A 12,781-nucleotide genomic window follows, 5' to 3' on the forward strand; every position below is an offset into this window, starting at 1 on the left:
AGTAGTGAGCTCCTAGTCCTCGTCAGAGAGGGGCGTGGTGGGCCTCAGGTTTCGAAGTGCTCCCGGTATTCCACTACTTTTCACCCTATCCTCACTCCCGCTCCCTGAGACTCATGGCGGGTCTCTCCCAATGGACTCCACTTATGAGTCAATTATGTATGCTCAGAGAACACTGGGAGCCCTGGTGTCACAGTGGTTAAGAGCTATGGCTGTTAACCAAAAGATTGGCAGTTTGAGTCCACCAGTCACTCCCTGAAGGCCCTATGAGGTAGTTCCACACGGCCCTACCAGGTCGCAAGGGTTTGGGTTTTTTTGTTTTGTTTTGATTTTTAAGAGGACAGGGTTAGAGATGCAGAGTGATGGAAGCTCTATATCAGGATGCAGGTAAGGGTAGAACGGTGAATTTCCTTTTAGAAAGTGCCAATTTAAAAGTTAGACTAAGTGGTGAGGGTAACGATGCGAGGTTGGGGCCGAGGAAAGGCTCAGGCAGAAACTAAAAACCACCCAACAGGAAGGAGGCTACTGCAAATCATAGCTGAGGGTTCTTTATTTTCCAACGATTAAGATGGTAAAGTGCCTCAGAAAGACCCAAAACCACACGGAGTAAAGGAGCTTTCGTCAATGTCAGACTCTGCTCCACCACCTGCCGGGCGGGGCAACTCCTCACCACTAAGCCAGAGAAGAAAGGGCAGGAAGGGAGGACGGCGGGGCGGCGGAAGGGGAGCGAGGAGAGACGGTGTCACGTGTCGCTTCATTCTTCATTTCGATTGGTGGAGGCATCATCTCCGAGGGTCTGGAAGGTCTGCTCTGCTTTTTCTCCATTTTACTCTTAAAGCTCTGCTATTTTGAGAATAGCAGACTGGAACCACCGAGAATTTGAGATGTCATTCCCAGTAGAAAATATTTTACTGAACCAAGACTCTTCAAAGTGGACCCTGAGAATAAGAAACACGGGGACACAACACTAATCTGAGGCACCATTCATTCATTCCATCTTTATTTATTCATTGAACAAACATGGCTGAGAACTTCGCGCTTATACCAGGCACAACTGAAGCACAATATTCCCTGTATGGGTGTCCTCGAAGATGGGGACCAGGGAAAGGGAAAAGCGTCCGTACGCCCTAGGCAGACTGCACTGTCTTGTCAACACGGAAGCGCTAGAATTGTCTCCAAAACACTCTGCTTCTCTTAATAATCATTGACATAGTTGAGTTGTAAATTCTTAAAAAAAAAAATTCCGGAAAAACCTCAGAAATAGTCACAGTACTTGTTCTTAAGCCTAAGCCGCAGTTTGAAGCAACAATCGAACGCCTGGTCGCTGCAGCAAGCAAACGGTTATAATTTGGAGAGGTTTCATGCCCAGTCCATCCCCGCGCCCTGGGCAATCGGAGTTCACCTGAAGACCCCTCCTGTGACAATGGTGCCACAAAGTGGGTTGGGATAGATTAATTTCCCCAGGAAACGATATTCGCCCTTTTTTCAGTGGGGTGAAACGAGTTACTGATATTTAAACTTGTCTCTTGGAATCCTGTCTCTTCCGGGGATTGGGGTAGGGGCAAGGATGTTGTGATCCTGTCACCGAGACATTTTCTTTTCTTTTTAGTAGTAAATAAACGGTCACTAAAATACCACTGCAAGGCCCCACTGGGATTCGAACCCAGGATCTCCTGTTTACAAGACAGGCGCTTTAACCAACTAAGCCATGGAGCCAAGACGCTTGGTGGTTTCTAAAAGTGCTTTTTATTTACTTTCCAAGAACAAAGGTATCGCTATTGCAATCAATGTGTGTATGTGTTTTGTTTTGTTTAATATTCTATTAAAATTATTTAACATGAGTCCAATTTCAGCTTCTTAGCAATCATTGTAGTACGTACTTGGAAGGACCTTGAAGACTGAGAAACAGTTTACCATTGAGATGCTTACAACCTGTGCTCCTTTTTCTCACCCATCAGAAAATGACCACCAAGGTCCTCATTTCTCTCAGTGGCTTCATTCCTAGTGTCCCATGTGATTCCTGCCCTCACGACCCTCCGGTCGCTGAACCATGCAGCTCCTGACATTGGCTGAGTCGTGGGGAAAGGATAGAATTCTGAGACAGGATAGCCACAGCGGCCTGTGGAGGAATCCCGCCCTTTGAGTTCTGAACCCCTGTGAAGGGAATATTTGAGGCCAGGAATGTATGAATTCCCGTGAGCTGACCTCCGAGGGGCGCATTCACCCTATCCTTAATTTCCAACTTTATCCTTGAACACAGCCCATGGCAGAATCTTTATTATTATTATTTTTAAATCGTCTTTAAACTTTAGAAAACCTCTGCTCATTATTTAAGCGCTAATTTATCATTTTCATTCAAAAATCCTCTCTCCTTATCACCCCAGTCATTAGGCGATGATACCTTACCCAAGTCAGTTACCATGTAAAAAGGCAGTATTTTCAGAATTAGGCATAGGAAGAAGTCTCCCCCAAACACACACGCACCTTTAAAACAACAATAAAAAAACCTTTACCGTAATATCCAGTGTGTGGTTTCTTTATGTTTTTACCAGAATTTCTCAAATTTACGTTGTTCAGTTCTTCACACTTTTCTAAATTTGCATAGTCTTTTTAAAATAAATGGAACAACGTATATTTTTCTGCAACTTGGATTTTTCTTTCAAAATTATATTCTTAAAAGTAATCTATGTTAATGTGCATAATTGTAGGTCACTCGTTTTTAAAGTCAACTTTATTGAGGTATAATTTACATACAATAAGATGCACCCATTTTAATTATATGGCTCAAAGACTTTTGGTTATTCCTACGTAACCACCATGAAAATGAAGATACAGAATATTTCCATCATCCCCAAAATGTTCTCTCAGTGATCACTCTTTTTTCCTATATACATAATTTAATTTATTTTGTTGTTGTTGAGAATATACATAGCAAAACATACACCAATTCAACAGTTTTTACATGTACCATTCAGTGACATTGATTACATTCCTTGAGTTGTGCAACCGTTCTCACCCTCCTTTTCTGAGTTGTTCCTCTCCCATCAACATAAATGCACTGCCTCCCTAAGGTTCCAGTCCAATTTTTCCAGCTGCTATTGTCAATTTGATCCCATATAGATGGTTCTTAAAGGGCATAATGCTTAAGGCAGACATTTTTTACTAGTTAAGCTAAACCATTGTTCGGTTTAAAGAAGGCTTTGAGGATATTTTTGGTTTAAGGTTTAAAGATGATCTCAGGGCAATAGTGTCACTCTTGTCCAGCGTGCTCAGACTTGCCAGTTATCTGGACACTGGCATTTGAGAAAGAGAAAGTAACTTTACTGCAATGAGCAGAGCAGGGAGCCAGGAGGAAGTTCCTCAGATTCGGCTCCCCAAACTACAGCGAAGCAGAGCTTATATGTGATTTGGGCAGCAAGATGGTGGCTGAGCAGGTGTACTAAAAAAAAAAAAAAAAAATTTTTTTTTTTTTTAGGGAGGGAAAATTCTAGAAGGCTGCCGGGAAACAGGAGGTGATGTGGTTCTTGTCGGACCTCTTGCTTAGGAATAGGGTCTGGGTGATGATTTTCCTTCTGATATTTTCCTCCTGTTGCTGTGTCCTCCACTGAGCTCAATTAGGGATCACAGCTGGCCCTTCTGCACATGCAGGGCGGGCCAAAACTGGCTTGGGCTAGTTTAAGGACTAATAGAAATTTACTGGCATTCATAGGTTCAGACTATAATAGTTTCAGGGGTTCATCCAAACTTCGTGGCTCCAGGAAGTCTGGAGTCCATGAGAATTTAAAATTCTGTTCTGCATTTTCCCCCTTTTGTTTAGGATTCGTCTATGGAATCTTTGATCAAAATGTTCAGTAATGGTAGCCAGGCACCATCCAGTTCTGGTCTCATGGCAAATGAGGCAATTGTTCATGGAGACAATTAGCCACACATTCCATATCCTCCTCCTCTTCCTGACTCTCCTTTTTCCTCTGTTGTTCCAGACGAATAGAGACCAATTGTTTTTCCTTAGACGGCCATTTGCAAGCTTTTAAGATCCCATGTACTATGCATCAAGCTAGGAGGTAGAACAGAGACACTAAACGTATTACTAGGCCAATTAACTGGGATGTCCCATGAAACCATGTCCCTAAACACCCAAACCAAGAAACAAAACCCCATGAGGTTTCTGGTGTACATAATCAGCTTCAGCAGCTGCTCTTTTTTTTTTGTCATTGTTGTAAATGTATCCATCTTAGTTATCTAGTGCTGCTATAGCAGAAATATCACAAGTGGATGGCTTTAACAAACAGAAATTTATTCTTTCACAGAGAGGGGGCTAGAAGTCCAAATTCAGGGCACCAGCTCCTGGGGAAATCTTTCTCTTTCTGTTGGTTCTAGGGGAAAGTCCTTGTCATCAGTCTTCCCCTGGTATGGAGCTTCTCAGCGCAGGGACCCCAGGTCCAAAGGTCATGCTCTGCTCCTGGTGCTTCTTTTTTGGTGGCATGAGGTCTCTCTCCTCTCTGCTTGATTCTTTCTTTTATATCTCAAAAGAGATTGACTCAAGATACAACCTAGTCTTGTAAGTTGAGCCCTGCCTCCAATCCTGCCTCACTGACATTGTAGAGGTTAGTGTTTGCAACACATAGGACAGTCACATCAGATCACAAAATGGTAGACTATCACACAATACTGGGAATCATGGCCTAGCCAAGTTGACACACATTTTTGGGGGACACAATTCAATCCATAAAATATCAATCACACAACTTATGCCAATTCAACAGGTGTACAATTTATTGACAATTAGACTAATGTGCAACTCTATCTTCAATCAACATGATATTTTCATCGCTGTTAACTTTCCATTCTCCTCCTCCCTATCACCCCTGGGGAAACCCTGGTGGCATAGTGGTTAAGTGCTATGGCTGCTAACCAAAGGGTTGGCAGTTCAAATCCTCCAGGCGCTCCTTGGAAACTCTATGGGGCAGTTCTACTCTATCCTATAGGGTCGCTATGAGTTGGAATCGACTCGATGGCAGTGGGTTTAGGTTTGATCACCCCTGGTAACCACTAATTAACTTTGTTCTCTATCCATTTGTCTTTTCTTGTATTTTTATATAAGTGGAGTCATACAATATTTGTTCAATGCAATAACTAAGTGACTTCTTTCACCTAACATAATGTTTTCTAGCTCCATCCATATTGTAGCATGTATCAAGACTTCATTTCTCCTACTGGTTAAGTAGTATTTCATTGTATGTATGTATCACATTTTGTTTATCCATTCACCTTTTGATGGGCATTTAAGTTGTTTCCACCTTTGGCTATTGTGAATAGTGCTACAATGAAAATTGGTGTACGAGTTTCTGTTTGAATCTCTGTTTTCTAGTCTTTGGGGTATATACTTAGGACTGGAATTTCTGGGTCACATGGTAGTTCTAGTTTTAGTTTTTTGAGGAAATGGCACAATGTTTTCCACAATAGCTGTATCATTGTGCATTCCCACCAATGGGTAAGAGTTCCAATTTCCCCATATCCTTGCCAACATTTGTTATTATCTTAGTTATCTAGTGCTGCTATAACAGTAATAACAAGTGGGTGGCTTTAACACACAGAAGTTTATTCTCTAACAGTCTAGGAGGTTATAAGTCTGAATTTGGTGTGCCAGCTTCAGGGGAAGGCTTTTTTTCTATGTCTGTTCTTGGGGAAGGTCCTTGTCATCAATCTTCCCCTGGGTCTAAGGGCTTCTCAGCACAGGGACCGTAGGTCCAAAGATGTGCTCCACTGCTGGCTCTTCTTTCCTGTTGGTAATGAGGTCCCTCTCCTCTCTGTTCACTTCCCTCTTTTATATCTCAAAAGAGATGTACTCAAGATACAACCTAATCCTGTAGATTGTGTTCTACCTCATTAACATAACTGCCTCTAACCCTGCCTCATTAACACCATAGAGGTTAGAATTTGCAACATATAGGATAATTACATCAGATCACAAAACCACAACTTACTGGGAGTCATGGCCTAGCAAAGTTCACAGACATTTTTGGGAGACACTACTCAATCCATAACAATTATATTCTGTGTTTTTTGTTTTTTTTTTAATCTTAGCCATCCTAGCGGGAGTGAAATTGTATCTCATTGTGGTTTGGATTTGCATCTCTCTGATGGCTAATGACGTGGAACATCTATCTCTTCATGTGTTTGGTGGCCATTTGAATATCCTCTTGGTGAAATTTGGTGAAATGTGTATTCAAGCCTTTTGTCTATTTTATGATTAGGTTTTTTGTCTTGTTAAGTTGTCAAAGTTTTGTGTATATTTGATTGTTAGGTTCTTGTCAGATACATGCTTTCCAAAGATATTCTCCCAGTTGGTAGCTTATCTTTTTACTTTTTTGTTAGTCTTCTGATGAACAAATTTTTTAATATTTGTGAAGTCCTACTATTTACTTTGTCTTTTGCTGTTTTTGCTTTTGTTATTATATTAGATAATCCGTTGTTAAAAGCTAGCCCTGACAACATTGCCTCTGCTTTTTCTTCTAAGAATTTTATGGTTTTAGTGTGCACGTTTAGGTCCTTAATCCATTTTGAATTTGTTTTGGAGTATGGTGTGAGGCATGAATCCTATTTCATTTTTCTGCATGAGGAAATCCAATTCTCCCAGCACCATTTATTGAAGAGACTCTTCTTTCCCCCATTGAATGGACTTAGCACCCTTGTCAAAAATCAGTTGACCATAGATGTGTGGGTTTATTTCTGGACTCTCAATTCTATTCCATTGGTCTATGTGTCTATTGTTATACTAGTACCAGGCTTTTTGTTTATTTTTTTAAAAAAAATTTATTGTGTTTTAAGTGAAAGTTTACAGCGCAAATTAGTTTTGTTACCAATTGCCAATCTGACACAAAAGGCCCTTATTTTTTCCCCAGTAAGAATACATGTGAAAGACAAAACTGTATCTTCAGGAAGCTTTATTTTGTTCGAGTCAAGCAAAAGGAGTCAGTGAAGAACTAAGCCTCTCTAAAAGACTGACTCGTCAGAGTCAGAGAGGCCACAGGTATAATAGTTTAGGGTAGGGTAATTGTGTCATTTTTGCTTATGGGTTTTCTGGAATCACCAGGCAGTAGTCATCCGTCAGTCACGGTGCGGATATCTGTGCCTGTTCCAGGGCCAGTTCCTCTGAAAAACATCTTACAAGGGAGCACACTGTTCTTTCCTCATCACACAAAAAGGATGGGGGTTTTGTGTACTTAGCCAAGCACATAATTTTTGTAAGTAAGTTGCAAGTTGTAGATGATGCAGGGCTCCTTGTCTAGGGGCTCAGTCCCTTTTTCTTCCCTATCAGTTTCTCATTCAAAAATCTGTACACAAATTTTTATGTGACTTTGGTTGCAATCCACACAATGTGTTAGCACTCTCCCCCTTTCTTTTTTCGCCCCTGTTCTCTATGTCCATCTGTCCAGTTTTCCTGTACTTTCCTGCCTTCTCTTTCCTTTTGGGCAGGTATTGTCCATTTGGTCTCATATATTTGATTGAACCGAGAAACACATTCTTCACATGTATTATTGTTTGTTTTATAGGCCTGCCTAATCGTTGGCTGAAAAGTGGACTTTGGGGGTGACTTCAGTTCTGAGTTATTAGGGTGTCCGGGGCCATAGTTTCAGGGGATCCTCCAGTCTCTGTCAGATCAGTAAGTCTGGGGGTCTTTTTGTTTGTTTGTTTCTTGAATTTGAATTTTGTTTTCCATTTTTCTCCTGCTTTATATCCGGAACCCTCTGTTGTGATCCCTGTTAATCAGTGATGGTAGCCGGCACCTTCTAGTTCTTCTGGACTCAGGCTGGTGGAGGCTGTGGTTCATGTGGTTCGTTAGTCCTTTGGACTAATATTTTTCTTGTGTCTTTGATTTTCTTCATTGATCACTCATTTTTACTACTGTATCTTAGTTGTTGATAAGTTTAGCATGAATTATTTACTCATTTTCCTGTGAATGGACATTTGAGCTATTTCCAGTGTGAGCTTTTATAAACAGTGATGTTATAAATATTCAATTATATGGCTTCTAGAGATGCTCAGAAGTTTGTAGGGCATGCACACCTTCAACTTTACTAAACTCAAAAAGCAAACCTATTGCCATCAAGTCGATTCCAACTCATAGCTTCCCCATAGGATGTCCAAGGCTATAATCTTTATGAAACCAGATTGTCACCTCTTGCTCCTGAGGAGTGGCTGGTGTGCTGGAGCCTCCCACCTTTTAGTCAGTAGCTAAGTTCTTAAGCACTTCACCGCCAGGGTTCTTTTTAACTTTACTAACTTTTTTTTTTTTAACCCCACAGTTGCTGAGTCGATTCTGATTCATGTGACCCTATAGGACAGAATAGAATGCCCCCCCACCATAGGGTTTCCAAGGCTGTAAATCTTTTTTTTAATAATTTTTATTGTGCTTTAAGTGAAAATTCACAAATCAAGTCAGTCTCTCACACAAAAAACCACATACACCTTGCTACACTCTCCCAATTACTCTCCCCCTAATGAGACAGCCCGCCCTCTCCCCCCATTCTCTCCTTTCGTGTCCATTTTGCCAGCTTCTAACCCCCTCCACCCTCTCATATCCCCTCCAGGCAGGAGATGCCAACATAGTCTCAAGTGTCCACCTGACCCAGGAAGCTCACTCCTCACCAGCATCCCTCTCCAATCCATTGTCCAGTCCAATCCATGTCTGAAGAGTTGGCTTCGGGAATGGTTCCTGTCCTGGGGCAACAGAAGGTCTGGGGGCCATGACCACCGGGGTCCTTCTAGTATCAGTCAGACCATTAAGTCTGGTCTTATGAGAATTTGGGATCTGCATCCCACTGCTCTCCTGCTCCCTTAGGGGTTCTCTGTTGTGTTCGCTGTCAGGGCAGTCATCAGTTGTAGCCAGGCACCATCTAGTTCTTCTGGTCTCAGGATGATGTAGTCTCGGGTTCATGTGGCTTTTTCTGTCTCTTGGGCTCATAATCGCCTTGTGTCCTTGGTATTCTTCGCTCTCCCTTGATGCAGGTGGGTTGAGACCAATTGATACATCTTAGATGGCTGCTTGCTAGCATTTAAGACCCCAGACGCCACTCTTCAAAGTGGGATGCAGAATGTTTTCTTAATAGATTTTATTATGCCAATTGACTTAGATGTCCCCTGAAACCCTGGTCCCCAGATCCCTGCCCCTGCTACGCTGGCCTTCAAAGCATTCAGTTTATTCAGGAAACTTCTTTGCTTTTGGTTTAGTCCAATTGTGCTGACCTCCCCTGTATTGTGTGCTGTCTTTCCCTACACCTAAAGTAGTTCTTATCTACTATCTAATTAGTGAATGCTCCTCTCCCATCCTCCCTCCCTCCCTCCCCCCCCTCATAACCACAAAAGAATGTTTTCTTCTTAGTTTAAACCATTTCTGAAGTTTTTATAATAGTGGTCTTATATAATATTTGTCCTTTTGCAACTAATTTCACTCAGCATAATACCTTCCAGGTTCCTCCATGTTATGAAATGTTTCACAGATTCCTCACTGTTCTTTATCAATGCATAGTATTCCATTGTGTGAATATACCATAATTTATTTATCCATTCATCCGTTGATGAGCACCTTGGTTGCTTCCATCTTTTTGCTATTGTAAACAGTGCTGCAATAAACATGGATGTGCATATATCTGTTCATGTAAAGGCCCTTATTTCTCTAGGATATATTTCAAGGAGTGGGATTGCTGTATCGTATGGTAGTTCTATTTCTAGCTTTTTAAGGAAGTGCCAAATTGATTTCCAAAGTGGTTGTACCATTTTACATTCCCACCAGAAGTCTATAAGTGTTCCAATCTCTCCACAGCCTCTCCAACATTTATTATTTTGTGTTTTTTGAATTAATGCCAGCCTAGTTGGAGCGAGATGAAATCTCATTGTAGTTTTGATCTGCATTTCTCTAATGGCTAATGATGGTGCACATTTCCTCATATATCTGTTACCTACCTGTTAGCTACCTTCTTCAGTGAAGTGTCTATTCATATCTTTTGCCCATTTTTTAATTGGGTTATTTGTCTTTTTGCAGTATCATGTAGATTTAAGAGATGAGGCGCTGATCAGAAATGTCATAGCTAAAAACTTTCTTGCAGTTTGTAGGTAGTCTTTTTACTCTTTTGGTGAAGTCTTTAGACGAGCATAAGGGTTTGATTTTTAGGAGCTCCCAGTTATCTAGTTTTTCTTCTACATTCTTTATAATGTTTTCTATACTGTTCATGCCATGTATTAGGGCTCTTAATGTTATCCCTATTTTTTCTTCCATGATCTTTATCGTTTCAGATTTTATATTAAGTCTTTGATCCATTTTGAGTTAGTTTTTGAGCATGGAGTGATGTATGTGTCTTGTTTCATTTTTTTGCAGATGGATATCCAGTTATGCAAAGCTGTAAATCTTTACAGAAGCAGGCTGCCACATCTTTGTCCTGAGGAGCAGCTGGTAGTCTCCAAGTGCTGATCTTTCTGGTTAGTATGTGCCACCAGGGCTGCTTTAACTTTACTAGATAATGTCAAATTGTTTTCCAAAGTGGTTGTACCAATATGCACATAAGATCCCTAGTGTAGGGGTTATAGTTGATCCACACTTTTGTCTACACTTGGGTGTTGTAAAGCAGTATTTCATTGTAATCTAAATATACATTTCCATGATTACAAATTATTTTGAGTAGCTTTTTATAGGTCTGTTGGCCATTCAGGTTTTCTCTTCTTTGAAGTGCTGTTGCATTAATTTCTCTGCTTAGTTGTTTGTATATTTTATTATTGTCTTGCAGTAATTCTTGATATTTTGGATAATAATCCTTCGTGAAGTATATGTGTTGCAGATATATGCTTCTAGTTTTTGCTTAGTTATTTCACATTTTACGGTTTCAGGGTTGCATTGTTTCACCATACTTATTCAATCTGTATGCTGAGTGAATAACATGAGAAGCTGGACTATATGAAGAAGAACAGGGCATCAGCATCGGAGGAAGGCTCAATAACAACTTATGATATGCAGATGACACAATCTTGCTTGCATAAGGTGAAGAGGACTTGAAGCACTTGCTTATGAAGATCAAAGACTACAGCCTTCTGTGTGGGCTACTCTTCAACGTAAAGAAAACAAAAATTCTCAAACTGGACTGATAAGCAACATCACGATAAATGGAGAAAATATTAAAGTTGTCAAGGATTTCACTTTACTCGGATCCACAATTAGCACCCATGGAAGCAGCAGTCAGAAAATTGAATGAAGTATTGCATTGGACAAATCTGCTGCAAAAGACCTCTTTAAAGTGTTAAAAAACAAAGAGGTGTCTTTGAGGACTAAGGTGTGCCTGACCCAAGCCACGATATTTCCAATTGCCTCATATGCATGTGAAAGCTGGACAATGAATAAGGAAGACCAAAGAATTGATGTCTTTGAATAATGGTATTGGTGAAGAATATTGGATATACCATGGACTGTCAGAAGAACAAACAAGTCTGTCTTGGGTGAAATACAGCCAGAGTGCTCCTGGGAAGTGAGGATGGTGAATCTTTGTCTCACATACTTTGGACACGTTATCAGGAGGGACCAGTCCTGGAAAGGGACATGATGCTTGATAAGTAGTGGGTCAGTGAGAAAGAGGAAGACCGCCAGTGAGATGGATTGACATAGTGGCTGCAACAACGGACTCAAACATGATAATGATTGTAAGGATGGTGCAGGACCGGGCAGTGTTTCGTTCTGCTGTGCATAGCGTCACTGTGAGTCAAAAATGACTTGAGGACAGCTAACAACAATAACTGCATGATAAACAAAAGTTAATTGTTTGAATGTAGCTAGATTTATTATTTGTCGTTTGTGTTTTTGCATCTTAAGAAATAATTTCTTCAAATTCAGAAAGAGGTTCTCCCATATTTTCTTTGGAAAGTTTTATAGCTTTGCCTTTCACATTTAAGTCTTTAACATATTTAGAAAACGTCATTTTCTTCCAAATGGATAATCATTTTTCCCCCCATGAAGTAGCAATAGTTCTGCCATATATCAAGTTTCCATGTATCTACAGGATTATTTCTGGGATCCTTATTCTATTCCAATGGTTTTTTTTGTCTATTTCTGTTTTAATACCACCCCTTTTTTTTTTTTTTGTCTTAAGCACTATAGCTTTATAATAAGCTTTGATATAATGCAAGTTTTTTCCATCTTTTTTTTTTTATGTTTCTTAGCAAATGTTGACTCGTTGCTCATATACACAAATTTTAGACAAAACTGTAACTCTGCGTGAAAACTCTATCAGTGTATTCAATAGAGTTGCAAACTGGAACCTTTCTATTATTAATCCTTTCAAGTACGGCCACATCCTTTTATCCCTACTACCATTTCTGCAGCTCAGGCCGTTATTAGAATCTATTTCATTACAAAATCCTCCTTGGTCTCCTGCCTCCACCACCCCCATCTATTTTTCACACTGTAGCCAGAGAAATCATGCTAAAATATACTTCAAGTCACCCTCTGCTTATCATCCCTCCTGTGATTACCTAATGTCTCCAGGATTAAGGCTAAATTCCTCAACTTGTTTTATCTTTCTGAACTGACTTCTGTTCACTTATGCATTCTTACCTCTGGCCACCTTTTCCCAGCCTACAGAACCCTGAATTCCTCTGTTCTACTGCCATTCTGAGTTCATGTTTTGTTCCTCATATTAAATGACAGAAGGTCTTTCAGACAGAAAACTGGTAATTTGGAAATTTTGCCTTCCCAAAGGTGCAAAAAAGATTTCAGCCAGAAATTAATCTGCATTTTAACTCT

At 40.4% G+C, this 12,781-nt stretch overlaps 1 non-coding gene across 1 annotated transcript; it reads right to left on the reverse strand.

Annotated features, from left to right (window-relative positions):
* Window positions 1-1,639: 1,639 nt before the first annotated feature.
* On the reverse strand, window positions 1,640-1,713 carry TRNAT-UGU (transfer RNA threonine (anticodon UGU)). The gene has a single exon. It is a non-coding gene; the product is annotated as a tRNA-Thr (tRNA).
* Window positions 1,714-12,781: the final 11,068 nt, after the last annotated feature.

This window comes from Elephas maximus, chromosome 1, assembly GCF_024166365.1.
Source record: "Elephas maximus indicus isolate mEleMax1 chromosome 1, mEleMax1 primary haplotype, whole genome shotgun sequence".
In the NCBI taxonomy this organism is placed as follows: Eukaryota; Metazoa; Chordata; class Mammalia; order Proboscidea; family Elephantidae; genus Elephas; species Elephas maximus.